This window comes from Hyaena hyaena, unplaced genomic scaffold, assembly GCF_003009895.1.
Source record: "Hyaena hyaena isolate Hyena2069 unplaced genomic scaffold, ASM300989v1 scaffold_1158, whole genome shotgun sequence".
NCBI classification, from domain to species: Eukaryota; Metazoa; Chordata; class Mammalia; order Carnivora; family Hyaenidae; genus Hyaena; species Hyaena hyaena.
Window position 1 is genome coordinate 22,871 of NW_024081790.1, and position 15,731 is coordinate 38,601.

The 15,731-nt window shown below is 35.6% G+C and overlaps 1 protein-coding gene and 1 non-coding gene across 2 annotated transcripts in view; one reads left to right on the forward strand and one right to left on the reverse strand.

The window, feature by feature from the left end:
* CNKSR2 (connector enhancer of kinase suppressor of Ras 2) overlaps positions 1 to 15,731 on the forward strand; it is a gene marked incomplete at its 5' end in the record, with an annotated part of 194,760 nt that overhangs the window by 8,544 nt on the left and 170,485 nt on the right. The gene's annotated exons all lie outside the window — the stretch shown is intronic.
* Positions 12,465 to 12,571, reverse strand: LOC120224323. Its single transcript, XR_005526530.1, has one exon. It is a non-coding gene; the product is annotated as a U6 spliceosomal RNA (small nuclear RNA).

Below are 15,731 nucleotides of genomic sequence, written 5' to 3' on the forward strand. Positions count from 1 at the left end.
ACTTTTCCAAGTTAAGCTGATGCTGGAGCTCTTCTGCTTTCCCAAGGGAGGGCCGGAGAACTCGACTTCTGGCCAGAGCTGCTGCAGAAGGTCTCTCCCTTGGGTCAGGGTGGATCATGTTCTTGAGTAGAATGCATAATTTCTCTGAGAGCTCCTGAGGAATGTCCGGAAGGTTGCCCGCACGGATATGATGCCACATGGCACCATTGGTGGGTAACGACTCTGCTCCAGCAGCCACTGCAATTGTTAATCCCAAGGCAAATATGTCTGCTTTGGGAAGGTGCTGATAATCCTCTTGTAAAATCTCTATTTTACAATTTTTTTACAATTACAATTACAATTTTGTAATTTACAATTACAAAAAATAATTTTACAATTATTTTACTAAGCAATGCTATACGTTGCTTAGTGCTTTTCATGCTAAGTATACTTCTAATCCCCATTACCTATTTCACCCATCCCCCCGTCAATCACCTCCTCTCTGAGAACCAACAGTTTGTCCTCTGTTTAAGAGTGTTTGTCTCCCTTTTTTTTGTTGTTCATTTAGTTTCTTAAATTTCACATATGAGTGAAATCATAATGATATTTGTCTTTCTCTGACTGATTTATTTCACTTAGCATTATACCCTCTAGATCCATCCATGTTGTTGCAAATGGCAAGATTTCATTCTTTTTTTTTTGCTTAGCAATATTCCATTACATGTACACACACACACACACACACACACACACACACACACACACACACACCACTTCCTTATCCATTCATCTATCAGTGGACACGTGGGTTGCTTCCATATCTTGGCTATTGCAAATAATGCTGAAATAAACATAGGGACATAGGGGTACATATATCTTTTTGAATTCATGTTTTCATATTCTTTAGAACTTTATTTTTTTTTAAGTTTATAAAATGACAATATTCATTAATTTTTAAAAATACGGAAAACCATAAAGAATAGGGACTTGATATTTCTATACATGGTGAAATGAGCCCCATAGTAAGTCTAGTTGCCATCTGTTACCATTGAAAGTTACTATAATATTATTGACTATATTCCCTATGCTATACATTATATCCCCATGACTTACTTATTTTATAACTGGGAGTTTGTACCTCTTAGTCCCCTTCATTTATTTTGCTTGTCTTCCCAACTTTTTCTTGCTCTGGGAAACAAACAAACAACAGTTTGTTTCCTATATCTGAGTCTGTTTCTGTTTTGTTTGTTTGCTTGCTTTTTTAGTTTTTATTTTATTTTGAGAGAGAAAGAGAGAACATATGCATGAGTGAAAGGGGCACAGAGAGGGAGACACAGAATCCCAAATAGGCTTGGTGCTGGCTTCATAGAGCTTGACGCAGGACTCAAACCCATGAACCATGAGATCATGACCCTAGTCGATACTGAGTCAAATGCTCAGTTGACTGAGCCACCCAGGCTTGTTTGTTTGCTCTTTTAGATTCCACATATAAGAGAAATCATATAGTATTTATCTTTTTCTCTCTGATGTATTTCACATAACATAATGCCCTCTAGGTCTGTCCATGTTGTTGCAAATGGCAAGATTTCATTCTTTTTTTATGACTGAGTAATAGTCCATTGTATATGTACAACATCTTTATCCACTCATCCATCAGTAGACACTTAAGTTTGCTTCCTTATCTTAGCTATTGTAAATAATGCTACAATGAACATAGGGGTGCATATATCTCTTTGAAATGGTGTTATCACTTTCTTTGGATAAATACCCAGAAGTGGAATTGCTGGATCATATGGTAGTTCTATTTTTAATTTTTTGAGGGAACTCCATAGAGTTTTCCATAATGGCTGTACCAATTTACATTCCTACCAAAAGTATATGAGTGGCCCTTTCTTCACAACCTCACCAGTACTCGTTACTTTTTGTCTTCTTAATAATAGCCAGCTTGACCAGTGTTATTTTATTTTTAAATCTTTATTGAAGAAAATGGAAAAAATAATCTTCAAAGATCAATATTGAAAGTATTTATTTTTTCCATGTTTATTTATTTTGAGAGAGAGAGAGAGCTGGGGAGGGGCAGAGAGAGAGGGAGAGAGAATCCCAAGCAGGCTCCATACTGTTAGTTCAGAGCCCAATGTGGGGCTTGGTCTCAGGAACTGTGAATCATGACCTGAGCCAAAATTAAGAGTCAGATGCTTAACCAGCTGAGCCACCCAGGTGTCCTGCAACTGTTTATTTTTGATGAACAATTCTCTCTAAATTATGTATGTTTGTTTTCTAATCATTTTTCTTACCTGTATACTATTTTATTTTTTAAATGTTATTTATCTTGAGAGAGAGTGCACACATGCGAGCATGGTAGGAGCAGAAAGAGAGGGAAAGAGAGAATCCCAAGTAGGCTCAGTTCAGCATGGAGCCCAACGTGGGGCTCAATCTCACAACCCTGAGATCATGAACTGAGCCGAAATCAAGAGTTGGACACTTACCCAACTGAACTCCCCAGGCACCCCTCCTTTATACTCTTAAATACAAATCTTTAAAAATAAATTATTTATGAAGTCTTTTCTAAAAATACATTTTTAAATAAAAATTTTCACAAGATTCTCTCTCTCCCTTTGCTCCTCTCCCCTGCTTGTGCTTGCTTGCTCTCTCTGACTCTCTCTCTCTCTCTCAAAATATATATATATGTATAAATAAGTATTTTTTAAAATATTTACTTTTGGGAGAATTCAAGCACGGGAGAGGCAAAGAGAGGGGGACAGAGGATCTGAAACAGGCTCTACACTGACAGTCTGATAGCAGTGAGATCAATGCGGGACTTGAACTCACAAACCACAGGATCATGACCTGAGCTGAAGATGGATGCTCAACTGACTGAGCCACCCAGGTGCCCCTGTATAAATAAGCATATTGAATGTACTGCTCTTCTTAAAATGTATTCCTGCTGTTTAATCCAACCTGTTTTATCTTAATCAGGGTGTTATTTACTCAAAGTAAATGCTTGAGAGAAAAGAAGAGCTTTTCTAGGATTTATTTAATTGATATTTGTGGTTTAAATTCTTAGAGTATATTATTTGTGAATACTAAAAAATAAAAATTAAAAATAAAGATTGCAGAATTTTGTAAAAGTAAATAGCCTAGAAGTGATTTTTTTCTTTTGAGAGGAGGGGCGTGGGGAAGGTCAGAGGGAGAGAGAGAATCTTAAGCAGGCTCCACACCCAGCACAGAGCCTGATGTGGGACTCCGTCTCACAACTGTGAGATTTTGACCTTAGCCAAAACCAAGAGTCGGACACTTAACCAACAGAGCCACTCAGGCACCCCAATAGCCCAGAAGTGATTTTTAAAATTTCATTAAGGGGAGGTGTCTGGGTGGCTCAGTTTAGCATGTGACTCTTAGTTACAGCTCAGGTCATGATCTCAAGGTCTGTGAGATCAAGCCCTTAGTCAGGCTCTGCAATTGCAATGTGGAGCCTGCTTGGGATTCTCTCTCCCCTCTCTCTCTGCCCCTTTTCCCTGCTCACTCTCTCTCTCTCTCTTTTTCAAAATAAATAAACATTTGGGGCACCTGGGTCAGTCACTTGAGCATTTGACTATTGATTTCAGCTCAGGTCATGATCTCACACTCATGAGTCAAGCCCTGCATGGGGCTCTGCGCTGACAGTGCATAGTCTCTTCTTCTCTCTGCCCTTTCCCTGCTCATGCTTTTTCTCTCTCAAAATAAATAAATGAAAAAAATTAAAATAAATATTAAAAATAATCAAAGAAAAGTTCATTACAGATTTTATAATGTTTATTTTTGAGAGAGAGCATGAGCAGGAAAGGGGCAGAGAGAGAGGGGGACAGAGCATCTGAAGCAGGCTCTGTGCTGACAATAGGAAGCCCAATGCGGTCATGACCTGAGCCGAAGTCGGACACTCAACTGAGTGAGCCACCTGGGCTCCCTTCATTAAGGATTAATGCAAGGAAATTTGGCCTATAAGTTTTCTGACAATAGTTATTATATTTTGCTTCATTACAGTTTATCAGTGTGAATAGTACCTCCTTTACCTTCTTAGTGGACATTTTATATCATTTACTCTTATATTTTATGGCAAAATAGGGTAGTGGGCTTTGATATAGAGTATATCTGAGTTCATCATCCTGGCTCTGCTTTTTGACACACTATATGAACTTGGACAAATTGCTTCACCTCTCTGATACTCTTTATCTGTAAAAGTGCATCACACCTTGTTGGATCATTTTAGGGTTGTGATGAGTTGATGAAAGATCTAGCCCATAATCTGACATTTAGTGGGAGCTTAATAAATGTCCATTTTACTTACCTTATATGCAAAGGAACCTTTGGAAACTCTAAACTCAGCTAGTTTTTATTCTGCAGATATTTAAAGGAGTGGTGCTCTGCTTACTTTTGGTATTGAGTAGCAGTGAAGAAAGACCTATTTCTAGAAGGAGTACTTTTTTAAAAAAGACTGCTTTAATTTAAGATGTTCTTTAGATTTTAATGCAAATTGTTACTCTGCTTCATATTCTGGAAGATATTTTGACATAAAACAGGAATGAATTTTGATCTCCTGTGAACCTGCCATCCCTGTCCAACATATTTAACTTACTTAGAGTTGAAAATGGAGAACTCAAAATATGTAAAGGTAAAATGCCAGTGTGTAATACTCAGTCCTACAGAATGCTTATTATAAAAGGGATATTAATATTCAGGTAGTAAATATATGTAAAGTTCTAAAGTTGGGGATATAAATTATACTGGGAAAGGCACAGTATATATTCTGTGGTCTCGTGTAGTCAGTATTAAAACCTATAAAAGCCCAGCTAGAAGAATGTCTCATTCATCTCAGACACAACTTTAAATAATTGTTTGCTACATTGGGGTTAGTGCTTAGGCCTTCTTGAATGAGACATTCTAGGTGACCTGAAAGTTAGACTGGAGCTTTTGAGATTAAAACTGGGACATTTCAACCAAAAACCAGGACAGGTTTTACATGTAAATTTTAAACAATGTGTATTATATTACTTAGCGTACTTGTTGATGGAAACATGAAAGGTGATTCTGTTTTATTTTGTATTTAAACAGCATATTTAATTCAGTGTAATTATACTTAATCCTTTGTTTTCTTTGCCTGTTTTGATTGTGAAGAAGCAAAACCAGTGTCTTTTAAAATTTTTCTATATAATTCTAATATAGTGAATCAGTTATATCTATAACTATTAGGCACAGTACCTAGATAACTTGAGGACTTTTAAAAAAAATTTTATGTCTTTATTTTATTTTGAGAGACAGAGACAGAGAGCGAGCAAAGGAGGGGCAGAGAGGGAGGGAGACACAGAATCTGAAACAGGCTCCAGGCTCTGAGCTGTCAGCACAGAGCCTGATGTGGGGCTCAAACCCAGACTGTGAGATCTTGACCTGAGCCTAAGATGGATGTTTAAGAGACTGAACCACCCAGGCGCCCCTTGAGGACTTTTATTCTGAAGACAAATATAAAATTAAAAATAAATAGAATTTGCAAAGCTGAGATTATATTATATATGTATGCCTGTATCTCTTAAAAGGCCTAGAATGTAGTTTGAGAATCAAAACAAATATAAACACACACAGAAATCCTCATTCTTGATATAAAATATAAAATGTTTATTGATAGCTGTAAATTTACTGAAGGCTCAGAATGAAAAGGTAATTAAGAGTGATGAAATTACCGCATGCTAAGACTTTAGGATAGCAGTATTTAGAACATTGGGACATAATCATTTATTATTATTCCAGCTTTCTGCCATTGGCCTGACTTGTGAACAAAAACCTAAAAACTTATGTATATTATATGAAAGTGAATGCTGAAATTGATTGTTTTCATAACTTTATTTTTTAAAACACCTAGACTATATTATATGAGCATCCTGCCAACACACTTTTAAAGATGTAGACAGTATCACCATCAGCAATAACAGAAGAACTAAAGGTGTTGTGTAGTAATCAAATTCTTTTATATCGCAAATGGCAGGATACTCTTTCTCAAACATCTTCTTTCTTCTGTGTATTATATTTTTAAAGTTTGTTAATTCATTCTGAGAGAAAGTGCATGCACGGGAGGAGGGGCAGAGAGAGAAGAGAGAGAGAATTACAAGCAGGCTCTGTGCTATGCTGCTAGTGCAGAGCCCAATACAGGGCTAGAACCCACAAACCATGAGATCATGATCTGAGCAAAAATCAAGTGTCAGATTCTTAATCCACTGAGCCACCCAGGTGCCCCCATGTATTATATGTTTAAATTTATGTAATATTTTATATATACACAAAAGAATGCATGTCGTGTGTGTGTGTGTGTATGACATGAAGCATAATAATAAATCAAATACTTATGGCTGTCATCTAATAAATAGAACATTACCAATATTATTTTAGTTACATTTGTGCTCCTCCCCTATCTCCTCACCTTGCCTCTTCTCAGATTGTTTGGGTTTTTTCCCTCTAAATATTTTTATATACTTTTCTGAAATCCCATTTAATTATGTTTGTCTTTGAGCTTTGTAAAAATGGTATCACTGTGCATATTACTCTTTTCACTTGATGTGTGTTTCTCAATTCATTCATGTTTTGCCCTGTTACTGTAGTTCATTCACTTTTACTTCATATGATACTGAATTGTGTGTATATACTCCAATATGTTTATCCCTTTTCCTGACCATGAATATTTGGATATATACCTACTTTTAAGTATATTGCATAGGAAGGTAATTGCTGTGTTATACGGTATGTACATGCTCATCTTTATAACTGTACCACATTCTGTTCTGGAAGTTTTATTGCTCATTTATGTAATGTACTTTAATTGTCATCCTACCCTCTGAATTACTGTCAGTTTGTCATGGTGTCTTATAATGGAGTTCACCTTTCAAGAGGCTATTAAAATTACGAGGACCCTGAAAAGATAGATCTTTTACCACTGTTGCTATGTTCTGTACATGGAAACATGTAGAAAGATGGGTTAGGTGATTCTTAACCCTGTAGGTGGTAAAATAAACTTCAGAAGAGAGTTACTGTATGTTACCATTTGTATTGTACTGTTATTATTCTCTTTAAAGAATAAAGCCAAAAGTAATAACAATACATTTAAGAAAAGATTTGCTGTTGGAGACTTGTTGAAGGCAGGTTCTGCCTCATGCATCTCTGTGTTTCCAGTACCTGGCAAATAAATGATTGCTGAAAGAATGAAAGGATTCATTTTCCCCTTAAAATTTCACCAAAAAGGGCTACAGATTTTTGATTTAGCTGCTATAACTCACTGTGATACTGATGAAAATCTAAAGAGAGCTAAACAGAAAAAAGAAATGATCCTTCAAAGTTGATGAAATCCAGCTATATTGTAATTATTACAAATACACAATTAGTCCTCTACATTTTAAGGCTGCTTGTTCCTATTTCCCCTCCTATTAATTCTTACAACTCCAGGGAAATGAGTGGGGTGGGAGGTGACAGTGGTGACAGTACCAGTCTTCTGAGAGGTGGGGAGAGGAGTTATGGTGGAGAGTACCAGAGCCTCGGAGGAGAGGGCTGGCATTGGAGCTAGAAAAGAGTACCGTTACTGTCTAGTCTGCTCACCCTCCCCAAATAAACCCATGTGTACATTTCTGGGTATCATTAAGAATGCCTTTTTAGCTTAAAAATTCCAATTTTGACTTCATACCAAATCTGGAAACCTGAGCCATAAAGGAATATAGACTATAATGCTATGAGACTATGTAATGCCAGAGTGAGAGTTATAAAAGTACCTAAGCTGGAAAAATCAAAAGGTTTGATTAAATACCTTTATTGGTTTTGGTTCTGTAACTATTTTATGTATCTTGCTCCAACTTAGGTGCCATCCCCAAACTTTTTTAATGCCTTTTTATCTACAGTTGGGCTATGCAGCAGTTACTAATAATATAACTGTTAATTTTTGTTTTAATGTCTCACTGTTTTCTATAGCTCTCCTCACCCTTCTAAACATCTCATTAGGCTTTCTGTTTCTTCACATTTAAACTTTCTACACAAATATTTTTCCTGCTGTCTCTCCCTACAAGGATTCTGAACTGCCTTTTAGAATTGAAATGTATACTGCCCTGGGCTCTTATGTTCACTTTTGTAACCCCTCCCTCAAACCATATCATCTAAACACTATTCCTTATGACATTTAAAAATTATTAGCAAGAACAAAGGATCTATATAAAATTTAATGGGCAGGGAATATTAACATTGATATTTTGAGGTTGGCTTTTTACAACATATTATCAGATTTGTTCTTTACAATAATCCAGTGAAGTAGGTAGACCAGATGTCATTATCTCAATTTTGTAAGTGAGTAAATGAAATTTCAGTTAGAGAGAGTGACATAAGTGGGGTGGCCAGGACTTAGATCCATGCTTTGACATTGTAATACTTTCTGCTTATTGCTCTTCAAGTTGGCTTTACCTTAGGTATTAAGTAAGAAGCCTTTTGAGGCACCTGGGTGGCTTAGTTGGTTGAGAGTCCGGCTTTGGCTTGGGTCACAGTCTTGCAGTTTGTGAGTCCAGGCCCCATGTCAGGCTCTGTACTGACAGCTCAGAGACTGGAGCCTGCTTCGGATTCTGTGTCTCCTCTCTCACCCTTCCCTTGGTTGTGCTTTGACTCTTTCTCTCTCTCTTTCTCTCTCTCTCTCTCTCAAAAATAAATAAACATTTAAAAAAAGAATAAAATAAGGAGCCTTTTAAATGTACTGATATCTGTGCCCCCTAAGACCTATTAAATTAGACTCTTGATGTTGGGGCTTGGCCTCAGGAGTTTTTAAATGATGGCTGGCTCAGTCTAGAGCATGGGACTCTTGATCTCAGGGTCGTGAGTTCAAGCCTGACATTGAGCATAGAGCTTATATTAAAAAAAACCTCATGGAATAGTTATTGCATTAAATTCTGAGTTGGTTAGGTCTTCATTTGCATGTGTGTTTTATTTTTACCCCTTGAATTTAGTGGAAGATTGTATTGGTCAAGTTAAGCTAGATTATGCTGCAATAATCAACAACCTGGAAATATTTGTACTTTTAGTATCATTCATGTCCATTGCTCATACTCCATGTCCATCCTGGTTTGCTATAGCTCTACTCCACATCCTCTTCACTTCAAAGCCCAGAGTAGCCTCTTCTTGAACACTGCTGGTCATCACAGCAAAAAGGAAAGAGAGCATGGTGACCTATGCACTAGCTCTTAATGTTTCTGCACGCAAATGGGACACACCACTTCTGCTTATATTTCATTGGACAAAGTAAGTCATATAGCCATGATTGACTTCAGTGGTCCAGGAAGTTTATTTTAAAAAAGGGGGGAGTGTATATTTAGAAATCATAATACAAATCTGGCATAGCACTGAATCTATAAAGAATTTCAGGATAGCATTATACTAGCATTTTAAGGAAAGTAATTTTGTTTATGTGAACATAAGGAAAGCACAATAAAATTAAATTATGTGGAAGAATTTTTAAAGATCCAAAAAAAAATCTTAGTAAAGGTTGAGTTTGAAGAATTTCTTCTCTCTCCTCATTGGTGTATTTATTGGTGTGTCTCTTAGTATTTTAAGTATAATCTATTGCAATATTGGTGGGAGGGAGAAGACCTTTTGAAGTTTTCCAAAGCATAAAATTCTGTTTATAATCTCTCAGTGTTACTACCAGAAAACCCTAAATGGATACTGATTATTTATGATAATGACTTTTGAGGATGTACAAAATTAAGCCTAGATGTGGGCTGGTACTGTTGCTTGGATAATTTAGTATTTATTAGGATTTAAATATCTTACTATCATCAGTGATCTAAAAATATTGAGTGCCTGGGTATAAGTGTTATTTTTTCAGATGCTGCATATAATGAAAAGAAATGCTTCCATTTTGTCCAAGAAAATGCAATGTAAATAGATAAAAAGGACAAAGGTATATAGGCTAAGGAATTTTTTAAATACTTGGAGTTTGTTTCAAATATACCATAATTTCCATTTATTTCCTGGCTGCCAAGTAGATAATCTTGAACTGATGAATTAACATTTAAATTATATTTTCATTTATGATGGGGCATGGTATTTATCTTTACTTAAACTCCTTAGTTGGATTTGTCATGGGGGAAAATTGTCTCTCGTCACTTAGACCCTATAGATTTTCTTTACCTTGTGATATATTAGATGGTCATTACAGTAAGTAAGTTGAACATCTGGAATCCATCGAAGCTTTTTATTACAAGGAAATGTTAGCTTTATTGTATGAACATAAAATTTATTACAAAGAAATGTTAGGTTTATTGTATGATTATAAAATTCTTGATATCTTTTATATAACATGAACCTGTATGCAGAGAAAATCTAATTATTTTTGTTGAAAATATCTGCTGAGATCATGCAGATTAACGTTTAAAACTAAACTCATATTTAAAATAATTTTAAAACTGAAACTCAGTCTATTTTGGTACAAAATGACAGTGTAAAAGAAACTAAATGTAGTGTACTAGTTTGGCAATTAGAAATTCCATTTTTAAAAAAATGGCTTCAAAAGTTTTCTTTGTATATCTAATCTATAAACCAGTGTGAAATGTGTATTATGGAATGTGAAAATAGAGAATCGACGGAATAAAATATTCATAACTGATAAATTCAGACTGTCTTTATAGACTGTACAGAACAGCTTGAGAAATTAAAGAGACAGTTCATTTCCTGACAGTCTAATGGGAGAGACAAAGACTAATAAATACATAACTGGTGGAAACATAAAAAATGTACAGTTAGTAGTTATCAGATAGGCCTTTCAAAAATATTTGCATCTTGACTCAAGACATGCAGAATAAACAAACTTAGTTCATGATAGGGATTAGCTTACTGCCTTTTCAAGTTGTCAAAACAAAATGATTTTAGTTACAAGGATCACAGTCTCACTGTAATGAGTTTTCTGGTCATTTATACCTTGACTTTACATTTTTACTTTTTATCCCTTTTGACACTTGAATCTTGATAAGCCTCAGTGGTTTTTGGATTTGTTAGAGAGCCATTTGAATGCTGAAAAAACAGCCTTACTTCTGCTTGCATTCCCAAGTCCCTGAATGCTAAAAGATTAGTTTCTATACCCATTCAATTATTGGGACAGTTGTATTTCATTGTCAAGTGAAAGACTAGAATAATTAAAGCCAGATGGGACTTCATTTTAGATGACCTCTTGGGGGAGAACTGCAGCAGAGTTTTGAAGAGCAGTATGGTGCAAGGTGCAGAAAAATATGGCTATGTTCACTGACAGAAAGACTACAGGTGACCTCTAAGGCCATACCCACTCACATTCTCCTCCCATCCATTGCTTATTGCTTTTCTTATGTTACAACTCAATACCTTATTTTACTTAATGAAAATCTTAGCCAATTCTTTTCAAAATGGGTCATTTGAAAATTTCAATAGATACCATCCTTCATGAATACTCCTCTTCTCATTCCCAAAACAGTAGCAAGAAGCCTGTTCCAACAAGTTTGTGGTCATTTAGCCAGTCAAAATGGTGAAGAGGTTGCCAAGGATATATTTGTGGGGTGATTATACTTCTGTCTGCCTTGTTTGCCAAGGACATTTATAGCTCTGAAATTAGAGTTAAACGGTAGCATTTTGAAAACACGTTTAAGAAGACCGATGATTGTTCACTATGGATATTCTTCTTTTCACTCAGGACACTCAGTCAGCTTTTGGTCTTTGATGAATCCAAATTTAGTTTGGACTTTCATCTTCTATCCATTGCAAATCTTTTATCCCTGGGACTGCTTCTCTCTGTCCACAAAGCTAGGTGATGACTACTTTGAATTCCTTTCAATAGCTCTTTTCTGTATATCATCCTACAAAGAGAATTGCTTTCATTGTACTATGCTGCTACTGTAGATGTCACAATAGACTGGAAGCTGCTTTTGCAAAAGGGAAAAGAAAGTGAAACATCTGGTCAATAACTGGGAACTAAATTTCTTCATGTTTTTCTTTTCAGATGTTGCTTTTATTGTTATTTGGTTGAAATTCTTGTTAAATGGTGTCCCATTTTGTAACTGTTGGATGGACCATAGTATATTTCTCTAGACCTGACCTTCTGACTAGCATGGTGACCACTAACTGCATGTGGCAATTGAAATATAAATTTAAATTAGTTAAAACTAAGTAAAATTACAAATCTACTTTTTCCTTTGCACATTTTAATTGTTCAATAGCCACATATGCCTGAAAACTACTGAATTTTAGGCAGCACAGACATAGAACATAATTATGATATTTCTATTATCACTATAAGTTTTTTTTTTATAAATAGTTTATTGTCAAATTAGTTTCCACATAACACCCAGTGCTCATCCCCACAAGTGCCCTCCTCCATGCCCATCCCTCCTCCCCACCACATCCATCAGTCCTCAGTTTTTGTCAGCATTCAAGAGTCTCTTATGGTTTGCCTCTCTCCCTTTCCCCCACCATTTAAAAATATGGAACGCTTCACGAATTTGCATGTCATCCTTGCGCAAGGGCCGTGCTAATCTTCTCTGTATCGTTCCAATTTTAGTATATGTGCTGCCGAAGCGAGCACTATCACTATAAGTTTTAATAAATGTCTCTGTAACACCACTTTCTCCATCTACTCATGGCTATGCAACTAACCCTTCCTTACTGCTCCTAAATACAAGCATTGTCCGAGCAGTCTTCAGCTATCCTCTCACTATACATTTTTTAAATGGATTTATTATTGTTTTCTTGTACCTTTAACTATCACTTTAGTGTAAATACTCCCAGATCTGGCTCTGTTTTAGATCCAATTCAGATTTTTCAGTTGCTTACTGGACAACTTTGTATAAAATGTCCTTTCAGCCACTTCTAATTTCACATTCCCCAAATATAATTATTTTATTTTCCTTAAATTCTCTCCTACCGTCTCTACTCAGCCATTCATCCATTTGCTCAGGTTTGAACCCCTGGAGTAGTGTTTAACTTTCCTTTCCACATTATTATCTGTGTCTAATGTATTGGTCACCGAATTCTCATTCCTGGCTACCTGTAGAACATCCACCTCTCCTTATCTCCCCCTCCACCATCATAACCTCAGTTCAAGCTTTGATTATATATTACATTTTCTGTTGAAAGAGCATTCCAATTGATCTTGCTGCCTCCAGTTTTTTTCCCTTCCAAATTCACAATTTCTTCCCCATTGTTTTCATGAAACATATATTTGATGACATATTTCCCATGCTCAGACATCTTTGAGCACTTCCTTGTATCAGAGTAAAGTACACACTCCTCCATCTTCCCTAGGTATGAAATGTCTACTTGTTGTATTTAGGAACATACACAGCTTTGCAGAGATTCTTTATCTGAGACATGACATGATAGTTTCCTCCAAGGGAAAGGAAGAACAACTATTAGAAAAAGAACAAGAAGAGATGGTATTAGAGTTATTAGCTAGAGTTTGAACTCCACTTCTCCACCCTCTCCCCCAATACACTCACTCACCATTTTAAAACATTGCTCTTTGGGGCACCTAGGTGGCTCAGTCGGTTAAGCGTCTGACTTTGGCTCAAGTCATGCATGATCTCACAGTTCATGGGTTCTAGCCCCGCATCGGGTTCTGTGCTGACAGCTCAGAGCCTGGAGCCTGTTTCAGATTCTGTGTCTCTCTCTCTCACTGCCCCTTCCCCACTCATGCTCTCTCTGTCTCAAAAATAAAAAACAAATAAAAAATTTAAAACATTGCTCTTTAACACCAGCCATGGCACTATGTAAGCTACCTGACCTCAGCCCCTTCCAAAATAAAGTCACAAGAAATTATCAGTTGATCAAGTTAAGTGCAATCCTGGTGGAATGAGACTTCAAAATAGATTATTATAGAAAAATAAAAATTTTATTCCCTTCAAAACAAAATTTCTCCAGGTTAGCATTGGTAGCTCTCCACAACATGACCTCATGTTATTTTCTAGACTTTCTTTCCTGTTGCATTCATTCCACATATCTTATGCTCTAGCCTGGTATGCTTACTTCTGATTATGCCTTTGTTCATCGTGTTTGCACAAAGTGAAATGGTCTTTCTCTGTGAACTCCTAATAAATTTCCATATTTAAAAGCTATTTAAAGTTAGTAAAATATCTCCTCCAGAAGGTCATTCCCGAGTTAACAAGTTAGCGTTTATATCCTTTTTTATGAGATCTTCTGTTAGCATTTGTCATGTACCTTATATTATTATTTGAATGTTTTCTCTGCTAAATAATTAAATGATGATGGCCAAGGACCAAGTTTCATTTATCTTTGATTACCTAATAGTGCCTGATAGTGAATTGCATTTAGAAGATGTGCCAAAAAAAAAAACCCTTTTTTTGGTGAATGGAATTGTGACTTGAATAAATGAATGAGTGAATAAAAGTATCAGTAACTCATGAATTAGTCACTTAAGCATTGAAGACATTTTGATAGCTTAACAATAGAATATGTGAAGTATTTGATATGACGGTACCATTATTAAAGCTTTGCATAGATGAATCATTTAAATACTACATGTAAGCAAAACAAAATTCTTAAATGATTTGTACAAGCATACTATATAATATACCAAAAAGAGACATATGAAAATTTATGGCATTTATAGTTCTAAAGTTCCATGAAATAGAATTGTATACAGCATTTGAGACATATACTATTTACCTTCACTCTCTTGCTTTATATATTCGATATTAATAACCTGTGAACTGTTCCTATGGCTCCAATACACAGTTGATGAGAAATACGGCTTTTACTGAACATCTTGACCCCAAGATGCTTAAAACTTATTGACAAAGTATGAATCATCAATGGTAACATACAGGATAGAAGTGTTTCTGAGTATTCTGCTCAGTAGGGCAATTGCATCACTGTTTCACAAAAACTATAACTGATTATGATCCTGTGTGGGCACATAGCTCATCTGTGGGAGACAGTTTCTGTGCATACTTAAACTTTTCAAAAAGAAAAAATGATCAAAACTGAATAAACACTCATTGTTTTTATGAATATTGTCTTGTTAGGAATTGGAGGCATTTAAATATACATCACATGGTTTGTAGAAGCATTGTATAGAAAAGGATATAGAAGAAATTGCAAGTGTCGTTTTGCATGCATAGTAAAAGACAGCATGAGCTACCGAAGAGAATTCCTGGGAGTATATAGTGCCATAGCTCTATATCCAATTTTAAAAATCTAAATTTAATCCTAACCTAAAAATAAGTAGAACATCAGAGGTGTACCTTTCCTTAGCATGAATAGGTTCTTAAAAATGTGGATTTCTCCATATTCAGTGCTATTTTGTTCTTAAAATTTGGGGTATGATCTTTTGGGAAAATATTTGACCCTAAGTGTTAATAAAATAAAACTATACTTGAAAAGCAAATATTTTAAATTCACATCTTGATGGAAATAAAATAACTTATTAATAAAATTAATACCCTAAGGTACCTAAGGCTATTTAAATACTAAGCATGATAAAATGAACTCCTTACATGATAATTTAACTAATAAAACACAGTCATTAGATTCTGTTCTTCTCCCTAATATAAAATAGGTTAATATATACTTTTTTTGTTGTTCTGTTTTCTTTTGTTTTTATTATGCTGTATCCCAAACCTTTGTGAAAGCCTTTGGCTTTCAATAATAAAAAGGCCAGTCTGGCTGAAAGTAGAGATATAAACAAGTAGATGCAGTTATTCAGAGAAGTAAGTGATTAAAGAAAG